The sequence below is a fragment of the Stegostoma tigrinum genome, chromosome 25 (assembly GCF_030684315.1).
Source record: "Stegostoma tigrinum isolate sSteTig4 chromosome 25, sSteTig4.hap1, whole genome shotgun sequence".
In the NCBI taxonomy this organism is placed as follows: Eukaryota; Metazoa; Chordata; class Chondrichthyes; order Orectolobiformes; family Stegostomatidae; genus Stegostoma; species Stegostoma tigrinum.
The window spans coordinates 22,247,328-22,267,507 of NC_081378.1; the positions used below are offsets into that span (position 1 = coordinate 22,247,328).

The window sequence follows — 20,180 nt, forward strand, 5'->3', positions numbered from 1 at the left end:
ACACATGACAACACTCTTCACTGTACTTTGTACACATATTAATAAATCACATCAGAGGTAAGGACACTGCCACTGCTCTACAGGAGCCCCTTGGTCTGCCTTTTATTTAAAAAAAGAATCAATAGGATACCACACTGGAGCAGGTGGGCCTTGAACCTGGGCCTCCTGCTCCAGAGGCACAAATGCTACCACTGTGCCATGAAAACCTCTTGAGTCTGCTTTTTTTTTTGTCTTTTTCACCATTTTACATATCCAAAAGTACTATTACACACAACCAAACAATGTTCCCACCATCAAATCACCATGACTTTTTTTATTCAAGGGTGAGGATGAAGTTCCCAAGCCCCTTTCTTTGTGGAAGAGGCCAGTTCAGTAGTTTTCTTAATGTCCAGATCTGGTTCAGTCTGTAGCTTCCTCTCGGTAGCAATATTATTAATTCTACAAACCAGGTCATCTCAGAACATTTCCCGAACTACTGACCTGAACTCCTTGTTCTGCTGATTTCTGAAGTCTCATTAAGAATTCAGGAAACTGGTTCCCCAGGTAGTCTGTTTGCAGTATTACAGGTTTAACACAGCGATGTAACAGGTAGTTTGGGTCACAGCAATCCACCACCACATCTATCAATTCGTCAAAGGATTTTGACTCTGGGGACTGTAAGGTAGGTTAAACCCTTTATGATGCTGATAGCCATGGCCCACAAGTGGTCGGGAGAATTACGTTTTGTCCTTAATCTCCTTAATATCCTGTTTGCCTGAAAAATGCATCTCATTCTTTTAGTGTACTGAAGCCAAACCTCCATACCAGCATCAAAAGGTTCCATTTGCCCAAGCAGTGACATTTTCACGATTTTCCCCTTCATGGTCTTACCAGGTTCGTTGAAAAGCAAGGTGGTCTGAGACGTATCTCTTGTCACCCATGTACTAACTTAGGAAATCTGACTGGAATTGTTCATATATTGTTGAACACCAAAATAGAGCCATTACTTATGATGTATGCAGCTAGTCCTAGCCTGAGGTAGACATGCAGACCCATCCCTGACCTAGTGATTGCCATGAACCTTAAAGGGGTTATTACAAAAAGCAAGCTATTTTATCTGCAGATGCTAAGGATATTAATAGATTTCACAATGTTTAATGTACCATTTTAACTTGTAATTTAGTGTTGATCTTAGAGACATAAAGAGTTCTTTTACAAGAGCCTTTGATATCAATACACTGATCTGTGGTGGAAATACCACATTCTTGGCCCAATTTGAAGTGTTTGGAACTGCCAGGCCATACAAATTTCTTTTTGTGCTATTTTAATTAGAATCCAAACCGCAATGAAGAATTAATTGGTCTGAAGGCCTGAAAACATTTAAAGGTGAAGTCAGGGAATAGAGGTGAAGACAGGAATTCAATTGTGAAGAACGTTTGGAGAAATGTGGAATGCAGTAACCAAACAATTAACTCAGTATAACTTTGCAAATGTACAACAGTCCACTGCTATCTGTAGAACCAAAAACACAGTCAATGAACCGAGTAAGGAGTTATAGATGGCTTGTTGTCAGTCTACGAACATTCACAAAGACTGAACTATCTTGATCTGATTGTTATACTGTGTAAAGTCAAAGACATAGAATTGCATTTACTCATCATGGACCTAAAATGGAAATATATAATTGCACATTTTAAACTACCAACTTTGCAAGCACATGGAATTATGAAGGGCGTTCACCAGCTGTGACAGTTAGGTTGTAAACAGCTAGCACTGAAAACTTTCATATGAAGTTGGATCCATCCAAAGCTGTAGTGCTGATCTGTATGGACAGCAAGTGCATGGTGATCTATGTGTTGACAGAAAACCCAACAACTACATTTGCATGTGCAGTCAGGATCTGAAGACCAAGTCTTTCATGTAAGATAATTCCCAATATACTTTACAGATATTTGGATCATTCCAACAGAATAAGGAAGGTATTTATTTATTGTTTGAGACTGAAGGTGGAATTGGGATTCTGTATATGCCAGGGCTTACTAAGTACTACGTGGTCAGATTTTGAAGTCGGATAGTGATGTCAAACCTGTGGCAAGGGGATATATTCATTTCAAGGATTTCTTGATTATGCATTTTAAACGATTCCATTCTGACTGCCTGTTGGAAGACCAATGTTTGCTGCATAATTGGGAGAGAACATGCGCAAGGGACAAGTTGCTAATTCACGTTAAAATCTTGATTTCTTTTTCTCCATCCAACTTCAGCAAGGAGTTAGTGATGGATATTTCGGAGAAATCTGTGCTGAGCAATAAATTTTCTGTTTAATCAGGTAAAACACCACCAGATGCACATTAAAATTGCACTTACTCTGCTTTAACAAGATTCCATAAAAATTAGTTTTCCTGTATTGCATCATTGGGACTTTTACTTCCTCTTTCGTTTCTCGTCCTTGTCTGTTATCTTGGACCTTGTGCTGAACTGCAGCTGGTTTTGTGTTGATGTTGTAATTTGTGACTGGACAGCATCCTTCTGTAGATGTTGTTTGTTGCTGGCAGTAAAGAGACTTTTAGGTTGAAGCCCAGCTCCCCCCAAGAGGTGAAAAGTCAGTTGATTTGCTCAACCGTCCAATGTCCCTGCAGTAAAGATCTATGACTCGCACATGGATAAACAGACTGAACAATAGAAGTATTTGTATTGTCAAGTAATTTCTGACTCTTGTGTTTAGAAAAGGTATTAATTCTCCCAGTGGTGCACAGTAGAATGATAAGCTGACTTGTTTGTAGCCTGGAGGAGGCTGATCTATCAGTTTGTGAAAGAAAGCAGCTAAATTTGTATGTTAAAATTGTACAGTTCTAGACTTCATATTATAAATGGTGTGTAGAGACTTCAGAAAGTTTTTAAAACCGATTCAGAAGGTGGTACCAATAATGAGAAGATATGCTCTTAAAAGGTTAAACAGATTGGTTTATTTTTCTGTTGTGATTAAAAGGGTGGTGGTTCATCTGATAGTGGTGGTTAAGATCATGAAATGATTTGATGGGGAGACATAAAGAATTTTGTTTCATATTGTGGTGAAGTCAAACACAGAGGGCTGTAGATGGTAGTTGGTTATTAACTTGCCCAAAGGTTGGCCAGAATGTGGAACTTGCTGCATCAAAGACTAATTAAAATGCGAAAAAAGGATACATTTAAGGTGCAGCTGAATAAACACGAGAGGGAAAGTTTTATAGAAAGGCGTGCTAATGGAGTTGGATGAAGAGAGGTGGGAGGATGTTCATTTGGAGCATAAGCGACAGGACAGACTAGTTTCACTGGCTTATTTCTACATTGTACATTCTATACAATACCCAGTAATAAGATTGAGTTCCTTTACTTTTACTTTTGCCCATTTATTTCACTTGCCTTCTGAAGATCTGTGCTTTGCTATTAACGAATACTTGTGTTGTGCTGTTATGTTCAATTTATCAATAATATATATGGAACTAAATTACTGAGCCTAAATGGAAATTACTGTAGTTAAAATGTCCTTGTATTCTTTGGCACTTCGGAAATTCAGAACTTTTAAATTGTTGCAGTTTTTATCACCTTGGAATCTTCATTGTTAAACAAGAGGTTTCATGTTATGGTATTTATGGCTTGTATTTTTGGCACACGGAGGATTCAAGTGTTGATGTCAAACATTGCTGTCCCTTTATAAAGTCATCTAAACGAAGAATGGAATTTCCCAAACATTCCCATTTGATTAAATTCCCATCCAAAATACACAATCTATCTGAGATAGTAAGAACTGCCAATGTTGGAGTCAGAGAGCTGGAGGAATACAGCTGGCCAGGCAGCATTAGAGGAGCACAAAAGCTGATGTTTCGGGTCGCCACCCTTCTTCAGAAATTTTCCAAACGTCAGCTTTCCTGCTCCTTTGATGCTGCGTGGCCTGCTGTATTCCTTCAGCTCCCCACTGTGTTACCATGTGGTTTGGTGGTTTTAAAATATAATCAACATTTTAATCAGTTCTAAGCTGAATTACAGCATCAGTTTGGTGTTAATGTACATTGACTTTTATAAAATTGGGCTAGGTTTAGAGTTATCTTGCTATTATTATTGATTTCATTATAGACATTGTCTCAGGATGCCAATACTGTACCACCAATTCAGTCGACTTTATTTTCTTAATTGGTTGGCCCTCATAGTGTCCTTTCAGGCTTTAACACATCAGATCTGCTGAAAGAAATTGGCTGTTTCAATTACTGTACTCTGTGGGGAGACCTTAATGACAGTAAACTGAAAGCATTTTTTTGCTGGGGCCCTTGAAGAATACTTGTTTGCTTTAAGAGGCCAACAAGTATCACTGTTGTGGATATTGAACCTCAACGTACAAATGGAGCTGATTGATGTAAAGAGTACACTCAGCCTAACTGCAATGGCCATAAGCACTAGGAAGAGACACATTCAGAGAAGGTTTTGTCAGTATACTGTGTCGGCCTGTTCAACACACTTATTCAGTTGTGCAATATTGTAAAGACCGTAATTGCTTTTTCTGTATTATTGTGGACTGAAGTAGGAAAAGAGCTAGTTTAAAATCAAAGATTGTGGAAGGGATTGATGCACTTTTTAAAAGCAAGGTACTGAATGCAAGTTCTGTTTGTTTTGCTGCTTTTTTCAAACTGGTTGCAGATGGCTGGCACTAAGAGATTTTTGAAAAGTGAGACTTGGGCTAACAACAATTAGCTGATTTTGTTTTGTGAAGATGTGAGCAACTACAAATGATGGGGCCATCGGCTTGCCAACAATTGTGGTTAGCTTCTCTGTATTTCAGTAGCATGTGGGTATGAACAATGTTGCCAGAAGCCTTACCTGAAGCTTGAAGAAAGCCAAAAACAAAAACAGAAATTGCTGGAAAAGTTCAGCAGATCTGGCAGCATCTGTAGAGAGAAAAAGCAGAATTGATATTTTTGGGTGCTGTGATCCTTCTTCAGAATTTTCCTTTCTTTCCTGAAGAAGTCCACTTTGTTTACCTTCACTAGTTGCTGTAAACTGTTCATTTTTAAGCAATAAGTCAGAAGCTACATAATTTTTGAATCTGTCGCTCTGTATCTCCTGCAAGAAAGTAAAAAATACCCACAAAAGGGAGATTGAAGAACAGTAAGTCCTGGCAAGCAAAAGGATCATCTCTGCAAACCATATGGATGGATATCATTTGAGCCATTCTACCATAGCACCAATGTTTTTTGTCTGTATGTGTGTGAAGGGGGAGATTTACCAGCTATAGTTATGTGTTGACAGTTCATAGATTATAGCTTCAAGTAAATAAGTAGTCATTCTTATCACACAAACCTGGCTGGTGTTTTCTGTTCACCAGTGTCTAAACAGGCAGGTGAATTGGTTAATTTCTGTGAACCTTGATAAAACATTTAACTTGTATAATAACTTGTGGAGTAACGGGGCTTGATTTCCAGTGTGCTACTGTACTGAGGTGGGACAACATTATGTCCAAAAGCTCTAACTCACTGGTACCATTACTTTGTGTTGCAGCAGTTGCTGTGTATGAACTTTGCCTAACAAAACAAACTTCACAGCACCATATGTTTGTGTTCTTAGCACACACATCATAGTGCCTCCCACATGGATGAATGCTTAATTCAGAACTTTAATCTCAGGAAAAAGTTATCTGAGAATAAGTTCCAGTCTAGTTGAACCCTCTAATTGTTGGGTTGGAGGAAACATTCAATGTATGTACAAAATTTTACTCTTACATTTTAACAGGGAAATTTTTGTTTCTCTCTCTAGATAGGCTTTGACTAATGTGGTCATATAACACGCTGCATCTCCATTAACTACAGAAGAAGCTGCACCGGACAACAAGCACAAAATCAGGACAAGAAAACATTTTAGAGGTATGGGCCTAATGCATTGTTACTGATACTGTTTAGTTTGTGGACCCATGCTAATGTATTTTACTGTTCGGAAGCCACAAGGAAGTGATTGCTGAGTGACTGAGAGGTAACCAGCTTTGTTCTGTACAATGAAATGCCTTCATATTCATTATTAGTTCTCTGATCTATTTAAAATTCACATTCCATATTATGTATGTTTGTTCCTTTATTTAAGGTTTTTGAATATAAGGTGAATAAATTACTTATTTTAAAAATGTCTCTGAATGTCACTATTGTCTGTCACACAAGAGCACAGTAAAAGCTACTCACATCAAAGCAACATTTATCAATTGGTATTTGTAAAATCCACAGATTTGTTTCTTTGTGTAAAATCTTGGGGTTTAGACTATTTGGATGCTCAGTATAACTTGATTATTTCTTGTATAGCCAAATAATACTTGTGTATAATCCATCTTATATTTTGGATTAGCTTTCCTACTGTTACAATTGTGGTGTTCTTCTATAAAAGCAAAAGTACTGAAGATCTGTAATGAAATCAGAAAATGTTGAATAAACTCAGCAGGCCTGACAGCATTTGTTGAGAGAGAAACAGCTAATGTGTCAAGTCCAATGACTTTGAACTTGATGTCAGCTAATTCTCTTTCTGTTTTTAAAATTATGTTATTAAACTGTCTTCACCAATGGCAGGTTTCTCTTCTCTATGGTGGCATAAAAACAGTTTTGTGCAAGAGAGCACAATGAAAGAATTTGTCACATAGTGGAACCTTTATATGTTTTGACAGTGGACAGGAAAAATATTTAATCATTAAGTATTCTGGATAACATTCAGGCTTTAAATATTTTTTGAATCCTACTTACACATATCCATGATCTGTTACGCCCTTCCAACCCCTTTGAGGGTTGCTTAGGATGGTTTCAATGTCAATTTAAGGGGCTGATGTTCCATATCTGAATGTTTTCCCATATACTGGCTGATACGTTATAGACATAATCTTGCTTTTGCATCACAACGGCAGGAGCTTTTAATGGCTTGGTAGAAGACTTGTCTGTACTTGTAAAAACAGATCTACCCTTTTTTGATTTGGATCAGCGTTTCTCACTGATACCAAACATTTTCAGACCTACATTTCCATGAAGCTCTACATTATTCCTTTCAGGCACCACTTTATTGTGGGACTTGTACTTTGTTTGTCACATTGCAGGTCTTTTGTTGTAATAGGTCCTTGCATTTCTTCATTCTCTAAGTGCAAGACCTACACAAGCTGAAGGAAGATTCTTTTCACCGCATTATCGTCTGCTCACATGTGTCTTCTAACGTTAAGGAAGTGAATTCTTGGTAATGGTTCAACATCATGATGTTGTTCTTCCACATTGAAGCAGTGTACATGAGTGAATGAAAAACACAATTTGGTCAGGAAATTATTGCTGCTGCCAATCAACTGCAGTCAACTGCACGTGAGATGTCATTATGTACAGTCATTGCATATGCACAGGGAAGTGGACATGTTCTTGAAGTGGTCTTCAGTGTACCAGAGAGGGATCCTGAACACAGGAAGGGGGCTGCTGAGGGATTCCCAGGGTGAGAAGAGAAGGTGAGCCCTACAGCTGGAGGGGGTGTGTGTGTGTATTTATTGCAGGGGCAGGGGAAATAGAACATAGAACATTACGGCACCGTACTGGCCCTTCGGCCCTCGATGTTGTGCCGACCTGTCATACCAATCTGAAGCCCATCTAACCTACACTATTCCAGGTACGTCCATATGCTTGTCCAAAGACGACTTAAATGTACCTTAAGTTGGCGAATCTACTACCGTTGCAGGCAAAGCATTCCATTCCCTTACTACTGTCTGACTAAAGAAACTACCTCTGACATCTGTCCTATATCTTTCACCCCTTAATTTAAAGCTTTGCCCCCTCGTGCTCGCCGTCACCATCCTAGGAAAAAGGCTCTCCCGATCCACCCGATCTAACCCTCTGATTATCTTATGTCTCAATTAAGTCACCTCTCAACCTTCTTCTCTCTAACGAAAACAGCCCCAAGTCCCTCAGCCTTTCCTCGTAAGACCTTCCCTCCATACCAGGCAATATCCTAGTAAATCTCCTCTGCACCCTTTCCAAAGCTTCCACATCCCCCTTATAATGCGGTGACCAGAACTGTACGCAATACTCCAAGTGCGGCCACACCAGAGTTTTGTACAGCTGCAGCATAACCTCTTGGTTCCGGAACTCGATCCCACTATTAATAAAAGCTAAAACACTGTATGCCTTCTTAGCAGCCCTATCAACCTGGGTGACAACTTTCAAGGATCTGTGTACATGGACACTGAGATCTCTCTGCTCATCTACACTACCAAGAATCTTACCATTAACCCAGTACTCAAGCTTGAGAGCTTGAGGTGGGATGGGTGTGGAGAAACAAGGAGACCAGATGGAGGTTGGGGGAGTGGTGAGGTCTGAGGTCACAGCTCACCTTAGCCCCACTGTCTCCCCTTTTTCCCCCTGCAGCCTCACTCTGGTCGTAGATACTCACTGCCCACCACAGACTCCTCTCTCGCTCGCTCTCGCTCTCGCCCCCCCTTCCCTCCCTCCCTCCCTCATTGCCTACAGTCCCTCTCCCTCAAGCCTCCACGCTTAGACCCCCGTCACTTCCTGTCCATCAGATGTACCGTTTTGGTTCGGGGATGGAGCCCTTCCAATTCTTGAAAATTGGGACCTTCACATTTGAAAATACTGCCTGCTAATGACTTACATAATGTTTCCAGTTCTGAATGTGGGCTGTTATAAACATTCATACACATGATTTTATAAATTTTGATACCATTGAGATCAGCTGTATTTGCAAATAATATTAATAATGATAATTTCTAGGAATGTAATTTATTGGAAAAATAAAAGCTGATGAAACAAAAGACCCCACTACTGTATTCTGAGTGACTCAGAAGCCTCTGTCTACATCCCTGTGCAACTCAATGTAGTTGTGAACAGTTTTATTAAGTATGGTTACTAAATAGAGCTGCACAGGTTAACAATTGTAAAGTAAAATCCTAAACACAAAGGCGATTGTGGTTTATGTGAATAGATAATGCTGAAGTAGTCAACATATTGGTTTAGGGATTAGGTATAATCGCTAACTGTAGTCATCATGTTCCTGAGCTACTGAGACTGTGGAGTCATCCCACCCAAAATCCATCGTGTTGAATACTTAATTACTAAGGTGTTTTATTTTAGTAGTTGTCATCAAGATGACAGGGAAGGTGACAAGAGCATTGCCATGTGATTTCTTTAAGCGATGAAGTCAATTGAGAGGAATGCATGCCAGAAAAGGTTGATCTGTGAAAGGTTAGATGGAACAATATGCCTTTTCACATTTTATGCTTTGTTCTTCAGGATGCTGATGATTTGTATAATCTGGATGAAGAGCAAGGGAAGTAGCCCATTGTAGATTTTCTTCGACAATGGTTATATGTGATGAGGCCCAGATATTCTGCATTAGTATATTTAAACTGCCACTTGAGCATTGCTGCAAAGCCATGTGAATTTGGTTTTTTATATGATCCACTTTGGTACCACTCCAGCATGGTGTTGCATCTGGTTGATAGTTTAATAATGTAGCTGGTAGCTTATTCAGCTCGTTGGAAACTTAAAAAGAGTGAATGGTAGTTGGAGTTGTGGATAATCTGGTCTGTGTTCTTGATTTATCTTTGAACGATTATGCTCCTGGCATTCAATGTTCTCTGTCTAAGATTTGGCTTTCCTAATTGCTCTAATAAATATGATACTGTGGCCACAAATTGACACTGAAGTTAGTAATTTGAGATCAATAACCTGCAATACAGCAGCTTTAAGTGAAACCTAATTCACAACATTAACCTTCAAATGCATGAACTGAAATCAAATAGCAGCTAACCAGCTTTCTAATTAAATCCTTGATGTCCTTGACAATGGTGAAATACTCATAAGCAAACTTAATTTTATTGGAAAACTGACTATTAATGTGAAACAGCCTGTATTGGAATGTAGGAATTCTTTTGAGTAAGGCCATGTGTTCTTTCTCTAAAAGTATCAAATTCTTACAAGTTTAACAAAGTGAATTCAGTTGGGAAGAGAAAGGAAGAAAAACTGAGAGTGTTTTCTATCCAATGTCACAATTGCACAAAGACATCTGCAGGCACTTATCAACAGAGCTGCAGAGGATTTGGACTCAAAACGTGGCACAACTGACTCTTGGTGTGGAGATAGCAATTACTGTATTTGACCTTGTATTATTAACCAGGAATAATACCATACTGTACAAGTTGGTATGATGGAAGTCTGTAGAAGATAATATAAGGTGTCCTGTCCTACAATTTGCTGTCATCCTTTTGAAAATTGTGGACTGAAAGGGCGAAGAACTATTTTAAAGCCAGTGATTTTAAAGTATTACTGCATGTTTTAGTAAGCAAGTAACCTGACACTAACGGCAAGCATTCTGGTAAATAGCAGTTTTTGAAAAACAATAATTGAAGTGGTCACAAATGAATCGGAGCTGAGCAGTTCTTTATACAGATGCAACTAGGCAGTGACAACAAATTGATTGATCTCTGGACTAGAAACCAGTTATTGAGCTTTTTGTCTGCCTCAAACTGTAAGATTTGGTTTCTAGTATCTGAACAGCTTGGGGCCTGGAACAAGGTAGGGGAAGATATTTGGATCTCCACAGCACACAATCTATCTCTCTGCTCTCTGAAGTCAATACTCATTGTAAAAACAAGATAGCCTAGTTTCCCTAGTTCACCTCAGTGCTCAAGGAAGCAATTCCTAAAGTACTGTAGGAAATTGCTGTAGCTATTCTTTCCAATTTGATTAACCCAATCAACATAAAGTTTAAAGTCACCATAATTATTGGTCTCTTCTTTTTACATACTTTTTTTTGTGGACTTCTAGCCCTGCCCATAGAGTGGCTACTGTTTGGGGACCTGTGCACTACTCTTACTGTCCTTTGTTGCTTTTCTTGACACGTGTCCAAATGGATTCTACATCATCTGAGCCTAGATCATCTCTCACAACTGTCCTAATTTCATCTGTTATGAATAGTGCTATTCCACCACCTTTTCCATCCCTGCTATCTTTACAAAAGATCAAATATCCCTGGATGTTAAATTCACAGTTTTGATCTTGTAACCTGTTTCCGTAATGGAAATGCGGTTGTATTCATTTATCTGAATTTCCATCTTTAGTTTGTCTACCTTATTCTGAATGCTTCGTGCATTAAGCTATAAAGCCTTTTAAGTTGGTTTCATTGTTGAATTTCCCAACATGTTTATGGTTCCTTGGTACAAAATGATATTTATACATTCTGTCCCATTTATTATCAGAAAAGAAAACAGCCCCATCACTAGTCTCGGAGATAGTAGGAACTGCCGTTGCTGGAGAATCAGAGATAACAAGGTGTAGAGCTGGATGAACACAGCAGGCCAAGCAGCATCAGAGGAGCAGGAAAGCTGATGTTTCAGCTTTCCTGCTCCTCTGATGCTGCCTGGCCCTGCTGTGTTTATCCAGCTCTACACCTTGTTATCCCAGCACTAGCGTGCAATCTTACCTTCTCCTTTATCTTTTTGATTTTATAATTATCCATGCAAATGAACCCAGACATCTACTATTTAATTTAGAGCCCCATCTGAATACCTGGTAAAATGATATGGGCTACTTTTAGTGTATAGTCCGTTTCATGTTGTCACTGTCTCTGTCTCTGTTCCTTTTTTAAGTAGCTTACTAAATGATAAGAAGGGTTTACTGACCATGTCCCTACCTCCGTGCGAAGGTCTGAGTTCAAGTTTCACTTGCCCAGGGGTTTGTCAAAGCATCTCTGAACAGGTTGAATAGAAATAGCTACATCATCTTTTCCAAGGGTTCTCGTGACAAATCTTGTGATCATCTCTGAGTCAGAAGTTTTGGGTTCAAATCTCACCTGCCCCAGGTATTTGCCATTGCATGCCTGAACAGTTTGATTGGAAAACATCATTGTGTGGATATTTTCAATGATTTAAGTCCTTCCATGAGTAGGTAGGTAGATAGATATACACTGAAATTGATGTAGCACTTGTTGATAGCCAACATTTCCAAAGACCAGTTGTGCTTTGGTAAATGTGAAAAGATTCTCTCTGGTTTACTTGTATCAATTATTTTTTCTTCTACATTAAAACGCTGTTCCTAGGATTTAGAAAGAAACTGGGAGTGAAAAACAAAGAACAGTACAGCACAGAAACAGGCCCTTCAGTCCACTAAGCCTGTGCCGACCCATAGTGCCTTTCTAAACTCAAAACCTTTGCCTCTATGCAGTCCATAGCCCTCTGCTTCCTTTCCTGTTCATGTATTTGTCAAGAAGCCTCTTAAATGTTACTGTTGTATTTACCACCATCACCACCTCTGGCAGTACGTTCCAGGCACTTGCTACTTTCTATGTAAAACAAAAGTGCCTCTTGCATCTCTTTTAAACTTTCCTCCTTTTACCTTAAACTTATGTCCCCCAGTAATTTACATTTGTACCCTGGGAAAAAGGCTCCAACTATCCATTCTACTCATGCCTCTCAAAAGTTTGTAAACTTGTATAAGGTCCCTCTGACAGTCAAGTGAACATTTTCCTATCTCTCCTTTTTGCTAATATCCTCCAAACAAGTCAATATCTAGTAAATCTTTTCTGCGTCCTCTCCAAAGTTTCCACATCCTTGTTGAAGTGTGGCGATCAGACTATACGCAGTGTTTTAAATGTGGCCTTATTAAAATTCTATAAAGCTGCAACATGACTTGCCAAGTTTTATACTCTGTGCCCCGACAGATGAAGGGAAGTATGTCATGTGCCTTGTTGACCACCTTATCCACTTGTGTTGCTGTTCTCTGAGGTGCAGACGTGTATGCCTAAGTCCCCCTGTCGATGTTTCTAAAGGTTCTGCCACTTACTGTCTCCTTCCCTCCTACACTGGACCTTCCAAACTGCATCACCTCACATTTGTCTGGGTTAAATTCCACATGCCATTTCTCCACCAATGTTATCCATATCTTGCTGTATTCTCTGGCAGTCTTCCTCAGTACTGGCAGCTCTCCCGATCTTTGTGTCACTCACAAACTTACTAATCAGGTTAGGTTCATTTTTCGGAGATCCTCACGGACTTGATGCAAGAGCAAGGCACTGACCTGGTTACAAAAACACAATCCTTTATTATTCAGCGAGTACAAGCTGCGGAGGATCGCTGTACACAACCCGGCCCAGAGTGCTGAGTATCGTGAGCGATTCTCCTCATACAGGGGACAGTCCTCGCTTTTATACCCTTGGAATTGGCATATACATAAAACAATTACTACATTTGAGAACAAGATGCAGCTTTGATCGTCACGAATATATGATAACGACAGGATGAGATTTCAAGTGGTGACAACTGCCTGGCTTGATCAAAGGCCACTCTCCTGGCCATTTCAGCAGAAACAGGGGTAGGCGGCAGTGTAGGGGTAGGGCCATAAAGATTACAGAGCTTAATGCTTTTTGTGTTTACAGATGTTTCACACCCAATCCTATTCAGGCAGGAAGTTGAGACAGTGTTCACATACCCGTGTGTGAGCAGATAAGGACCATAAAAATTCATGGGATGTTAACCCATGAACATCTCAATCAGACCACTTACATTCTCTTCCAAATCATTTATATATAATTACAAACAACAGATGTCCAAGCGCTGATCCCTGTGGAACATTACTGGACACAGATCTCCAGTCAGAAGAACACCCTTCCACAGCTACTGTCTTCTATGACCAAACCAGTTCTGTATCTATCTTAGCAGCGCACCGTGGATCCATGTGACTTCACCTTTTGTATCAGCTTACCGTGAAGGAATTGTCAAAGCTTTGCTAGAGTTCATGTAGACAACATCCACTGCTTTGCCCTCATTGTCACTTCCTCAAAAAACTGGATCAAGTTTGTGGGACACAACCTCACCCAATAAAGCCATGTTGTCTGTCGCTTGTTAAGTCCATATTTTTTCCAAATGCAAGTGAATCCAATCCCTAAGAATCTTCTCCAATAATTTTCCTACCACTGACACAAGGCCCACTGGCTTGTAATCTCCCAGATTATCCCTATTGCACTTCTTAAACAGAGGAACAATGTTGGCTACTGTCTGGAACCTCTCCCGTGACTACTGTGGATACAAAGATTTCATACAAGGCTCCCGCAATTTCCTCACCCAACTCCCTCAGCATTTGGTATCGATGCCAGCAGATCCTGGGGACTTGTGTATCTTAATGCTTTTCAAAACACCCAGCGCCTTTTTTATATTGATGTGCCCCAGAATATCGATATACCCCTCCCCAGCCTCACCATCTACAATGTCTTTATCCTCTGTGAATATCGGTGCAATGTATTCATTGAAGACCTCACCCACATTCTCTGACTCCATGTATAAATTCCCTTCTTTGCCTTTGAGTGGACCTACTCTTTCCCTATCTACTCTCCTGTTACTTTATAGCCTTAGGATTTTTCTTAATCCTGTTTTACCAAGGTCATTTCATGGCTCCAGTTACCCTGACAACTCCTTGTTTAAGTTCTCATCTGCTTTCTTTATGTTCCTTGTGGCTGTATCTGTTTTCAGTTTCCTGAATCTTGTGTGTGCTTCTTTTCCTTCCTGATTAAGCTGACAATTTGTCTCGTCACCCAAGGTTCCAGAATCTTGCCATTCTTATCCTCCATTTTCACAGGAACATGCTGGTCCTGGACTCAAATCAACTGGTAATTTAAAAGATTCCCCGCATGACAGATGTGGATTTACCCCCCAGACAGCTGCCCCCAATCTACATTCCCTGGTTCCTGCCTAATATTGTCATAGTAATCCTTTCCTCAGTTTAGTAATTTTACCCAAGGACTACTTTTATTTACATCCATAAGTAACTTAAAGGACAGCATAGTGACTTGGTGGTTAGTGCCACGCTGTCTCAGTGCAAGGGACCCGGGTTCACATCCAGCCTCTGGTGACTGTCTCTGTTTGTGTGGAGATTGCACATTCTCCCTGCATCTGTGAGGGTTTCCACTTGCTGCTCTTGTTTACTCCCGTAGTCCAAAAATTTGCAGGTTAGGTGATTGGCCACACTAAGTTGCCTGTAGTGTCCAGAACTATGTAGGCTAGGTGGATTTGCTATGGGAAATATAGGGTTACAGGAATAGGGTAAGGGGCTGGATCTTGGTGGGATGCTCTTTGGAGGGTCAGTGTTGACTCAATGGGCCGAATGTCCTCTTTGATCACCTGTCTGCGCTTATTTCCCATTACTAGGTCTAATAGGATGCCTTCGCTGGTTGGACTACTTGCATATTGCTTCAATGCCACCCAACTACTCATTTATCCAAACCCCTGTTGCTCGGGCAGTCCAAGTTAACGTATGGGAAGTTAAAATCTCCCATCACAACTACCCTGTTGTTTCCAAATTCTTCCATAATCTGCCCTCATATCTGTTCCCCTGTCTCCCGCTGACTGTTGGTAAGTCTACATCACAATTCCATTTAGTGATTGCACACTTCCTGTTCCTGAGCTGTACCCAAATGTCCTCTGAATGAGCCTACCAAGATGTCCTACCTCAGTAGAGCTGAGATATTCGCCCTAATTGGTAATCCAACTCCCCTTTTACACCTGTCTGTATTTGTCTGAAATAATACCAGTAAGCCATCAGCTCCCCCCAGTCTGTGGTCATTCAGATGTATAAAATGCTTGCTGGTGGAGATATTGGTGAGAAGAACAGCCATATTTTGCTACAGCCAGCTAGTTTATGCACAACTGTAGTGAAGGTGATAGTCATCAAGGAGGAACTCGCTAAATTACAATAATTTTCCAAACATAATTGCCTCATGTTCCAGCGGATGCATACTGAAGTCAAGGATTTCATTTCTCTTTTGTGTTAAACATGTTTCTCATGGGCATCATTATTCCAAAATTGAATATTTGTTCTTGATGATACATCTAATCATGTGATAATGTATTATCTCATTTTAATTGGATTGAACACTGTCGAATGAGGAAAGGCAATTTTGACAACATTCCTTTTGCAAGAGAATAAATAGAAACCTGTTAAAGTAACAGACCATTCTATATTTGCTATTTGTGATATTCATGTTTAGTAGTATGGATGACTATTTTCCTTAAATTCACAAGTGCAGGCAAGCAAGCAGCTCATTTGGGAGTATTGCCAACTCTAGGGACTTGTGTTTTTCTTTCATCATTTTGTTATTACTCATTAAATACTCAAAAGTTGATATTTGTGCTATGTGTAATGAAGAGTATTGAAAATCTCCCAAGTTCCGTAAGCCAACCTACTCCCAGTTTCCAAATCATCTTAAACTAATGCATATATGCACAACTAAAGCAAAATACTGCTAATGCTGGAAATTGGAAATAAAAACATAAATTCTGTTAATACTCGAGGGCTCCCAGGCAGTATGTGTGCTGAAATGGATTAATGTTTTGGGGTTGCTTTTCAGACTGGAGGCCTGTGACCAGCGGTGTGTCATGAGGATTGCTGCTGAATCCGCTGCTTTTAGTTATTCATATAAATATTTGGAAGTGAACAAAGGAGGTATAAGTTTTCAGATGACACCAAAATTGGAGATGTAGACAGCGAAGAAGGTTACCTCAGAGTACAACGGGATCTTGAGCAGATGGGCCAGTGGGGTGAGGAGTGGCAAAGAGAGTTTAATTTAGATAAATGTGAGATACTGCATTTTGAAAAGGCAAATCAGGGCAGGACCTATACGCCTAATGTAAAGGTCCTGATGAATGTTGCTGAACAAAGAGACCTGTAAGTACAGGTTCAAAGTTCCTTGAAACTGGAGTCCCAGGTAGATTGGATAGTGAAGAAGGCATTTGGTGTTGTCTTTATTGGTAAATGCACTGAGTGTCGGAGTTGGGAGGTCATGTTGTGGCTGTACAGGACATTGGTTGGGCCACTTTTGGAATACTGCTTGCAGTCCTGGTCTCTCTGCTATAGGAAAGGTGTTGTTGAACTTGAAAGGGCTCAGAAAAGATGTATGATGATGTAACCAAGGTTGGAGGGTTTGAGCTATAGTGAGAAGCTGAATAGACTGGATCTGTTTTCCCTGGAGCGTTGGAGGCTGAGGGATGACCTTATAGAAGTTTATAAAATCACGAAGGACATGGATTGGGTAAATAGACAAGGTCTTTTTCCTGTGGCAGGTGAGTCCAAAACTAAAGGGCAGAGGTTTATGGTTAGAGGGGAAAGATTTAAAAGGAGCAACTTCTTCACACAGAGGGTGGTGTATGTATGGAATGAGCTGTCAGAGGAAATGGTGGAGGCTGGTACAATCACAACATTGAAAAGGTGTATGGATGGGTATCAGAGCTAATGGGAACTGCAGATGCTGGAGAATTCCAAGATAATAAAATGTGAGGCTGGATGAACACAGCAGGCCAAGCAGCATCTCAGGAGCACAAAAGCTGATGTTTCGGGCCGAGACCCTTCATCAGAGGGTATGGATGGGTATAATGGGTTTAGAGGGATATGGGTCAATTGCTGGCAAAGGGGATTAGATTAATTTGGTCGGCATGGATGAGTTGGACGGAAGGGTCTGTTTCTGTGCCGTATATCTCTGAGCGTGTGAGCTTTTTCATCAAAACTCAGTGAACCCATGTGCACATGTCTTAACCTGCCTCTCTCTCGAGGGGAAAATAAGGGAGAACATTTGCAAGTTTTGTCAAACACACAGCTGCTATCCTGCCTAGTGGGCAGTGCACTTCCCTGAAAGGTCCTAGGCAGAGTTACTAAAGATCAGCAGAGGCATTATCTGAGGTGCTAAAATTTGCTTCGGCACCGCCCCCCACCCCCGATCAATTTGGCCAGAATTCCTGTTCCTGAATTTTATATTCTGTTATGGTATAAGTGAGTCTGGATTTTGGATTTGCTTTGGATTGGGCTCAATTGTCATTTGTCTGTCTGAACTTGTACGTGAAGAATGGCACTAGGTCAAGTTACTGTTTTGTCAGTAATTCCTGCTGGAGTTGGAGTGATGAAAATATGGTTTAAGTAGCTATGTGACTACATTTTCAGAGTTAAACTGTGCTAACTGTTTTATTTTGACCCTGGAGAGTGAGGAGAAGTAATTATAGAAACAAAAATATACCCAACTTCTCAAAATGGCTTGATATATGGGCGAACAGGAAAGAAAAGCATAAATGTAAACAGACACAAATGAGCATTAAAGTGTATCCACACTGGATGATTTGTTGATCTTTTTGCATCTATTAAATAGACCATTCCTCGGCATAATTAGAGTTTTATTATACAATGACTATTACGAATCATGGGCTGAATGTTATGCTTTCTTGGCTAAGTGTCAGTTTCTTTGTGTTCCACAGAGGTTTTCTTTCCACAGGGCCAAGCAAGATCTCTTGCTATATCGAACCAAATGCGTCTCATTCCTGTGGAATCCCTCTTGCCCCTGCTAGCCTCAGTCTGTCACCTACCATTCCCAGAACAGCTCGCTATTGCTGGATATCTGCCTAAAGACTGGCATCACTGGTGCCTATTGCATCTTTGAAAGGCGTTATGCAATAAGTCATGTATTGGCAATCAACATCAGCCGTTACTGACAACATGATGGCGCGGAGGTGCGAAGTCAGGCTACTTACTGCACTTAGTTGATACCACCTCCTCCTACATTCAGGTCACTCAATTTAATTGTCCTTAGCTACATCCCTATCAGACACCCTCTGAGTTTTAAAAAAAAACTACAAATGCTGGAAATCAGAAATAAAAACAGAAATTGCAGGAGAAACTCTGACGGTCTGGCACCATCTGTGGAGAAAAAGCACAGAAGAAGGGTCTAGGCCCAAAATATCAGCATTCCTGCTCCTCTGCTGTTGCTTGGCCTGCTGTGTTCATCCAGCTCTACACCTCGTTATCTCAATCGGATCCTGTCTGGTTTGGCTTGGTGCACCTGAGCTCTGTCAGACACAAGGAGAGTTTACTCCTCCCCAGTGTCCTCACTGTCATCCTTGGCAGGCAGCTCTTCAGCACCTATCATACAGCCAGTTGCCTGCTCCAATTATTCAGGGTACAGCGCTCCAGGACAATGTAGTGTATTTTGGCCAGACTGTGTAGGAGGGACTCTCAGACCAGTCCAAGCAGCAGATCTGTATCTTCAGCCCTGTCATCTGCTCCACCATGGCCCATTCTGAAGCATAGCTGCACTGTAGCTGTTAGGGGCTTGTCCAATGGTGTCAAGAGCCGTGGTCATAGTAGGTATTACTTGTGCCCCAGAATCCAGCCTTGTAAGCTACTGGACTGTCTCATTCACTAGATATACAAGAGTGCTCCAGGATAGAGGACTCCAGGCAAATGTGGACACACTTCCAGGAGGTGATAATGTCAATCATATATCTCCTGAACATTAATTTACAGGAAAAGCTCAGCAGGTTTGGCAGCAGCTGTGAAGAAATAATATTAATTAACATTTCAGATCCGGTGACCTTTCCTGTGAACATGACCTTCTGAGGAAAGGTCTCGGCACCTGAAAAGTTAATTCTGATTCTTCTTCACAGATGCTGCCAGTCTTGCTGAGCTTTTCGGGCAACTTCAGTTTTTGTTTCTGATTTACAGCATCTGCAGTTCTTTCGGTTTTTATTAATAGACTGGATCGCCTTTCTATTTATGAATCCCACCGTATTGTGATATGGTCTTCTCAGTGCCACGTATGTACAATCAATGGCTTCCTACACTTGGGGGAAAGTCAGCAATGTTTCAGAATTCCTACTGACCTCATTAAGGGGTTGTGGAAGGAACTTGTATAATGTTACACAGTTGACCTCAGGCACTGTCCTATGGGTGCCTGATGAAGTGATTCCACACAAACCTCTTGTCATTCCCTGGAAGGAACTAGGAGCAAAGAAGTGCACACAGTCAATAGAATAAAACATTTCATGCCCTGACAATGAGCTCTATGTCTCTTCAGCCTCAGCATGTGCACTAATTTAGTGAACGTGTTTGGCTTGGCTGAGTCACCAATGCATTGCATCAGAGATTCTCTTTTTAATGTATTTTGAACACCCCTTTTTATTCCAGGCCCACGTCATCCTTGAAACGTTGCATTCAATGAAACCCATCATATCATTTAGAAGAAGGATGATAATGTGATCATCTCCATCTCCCCTACACACTTGCAAGTTTTGCAAGTGATGAGTCATCCTTGGCAAGCGTTCTCCTCTTTTTTTTTAATTAAGGCCTTGCTGTTAAATTCTGCATCAATGATGTTGGTGTTCAACTTGTGATGACAGCTGGCATGGT

The 20,180-nt window shown here is 40.6% G+C and overlaps 1 protein-coding gene across 5 annotated transcripts in view; it reads left to right on the forward strand.

The window, feature by feature from the left end:
* Window positions 1-20,180, forward strand: part of LOC125463092 (plexin-B2-like) — a 249,766-nt gene that overhangs the window by 84,058 nt on the left and 145,528 nt on the right. For 3 of the 5 annotated variants that reach the window (XM_059654544.1, XM_059654548.1, XM_059654545.1), the window contains exon 2: window positions 5,764-5,870. The gene's annotated coding sequence lies outside the window, so the exon portion shown is untranslated. The remainder of the gene's footprint in view (window positions 1-5,763; window positions 5,871-20,180) is intronic. The other 2 variants (XM_059654546.1, XM_059654547.1) reach the window with 1 other exon arrangement.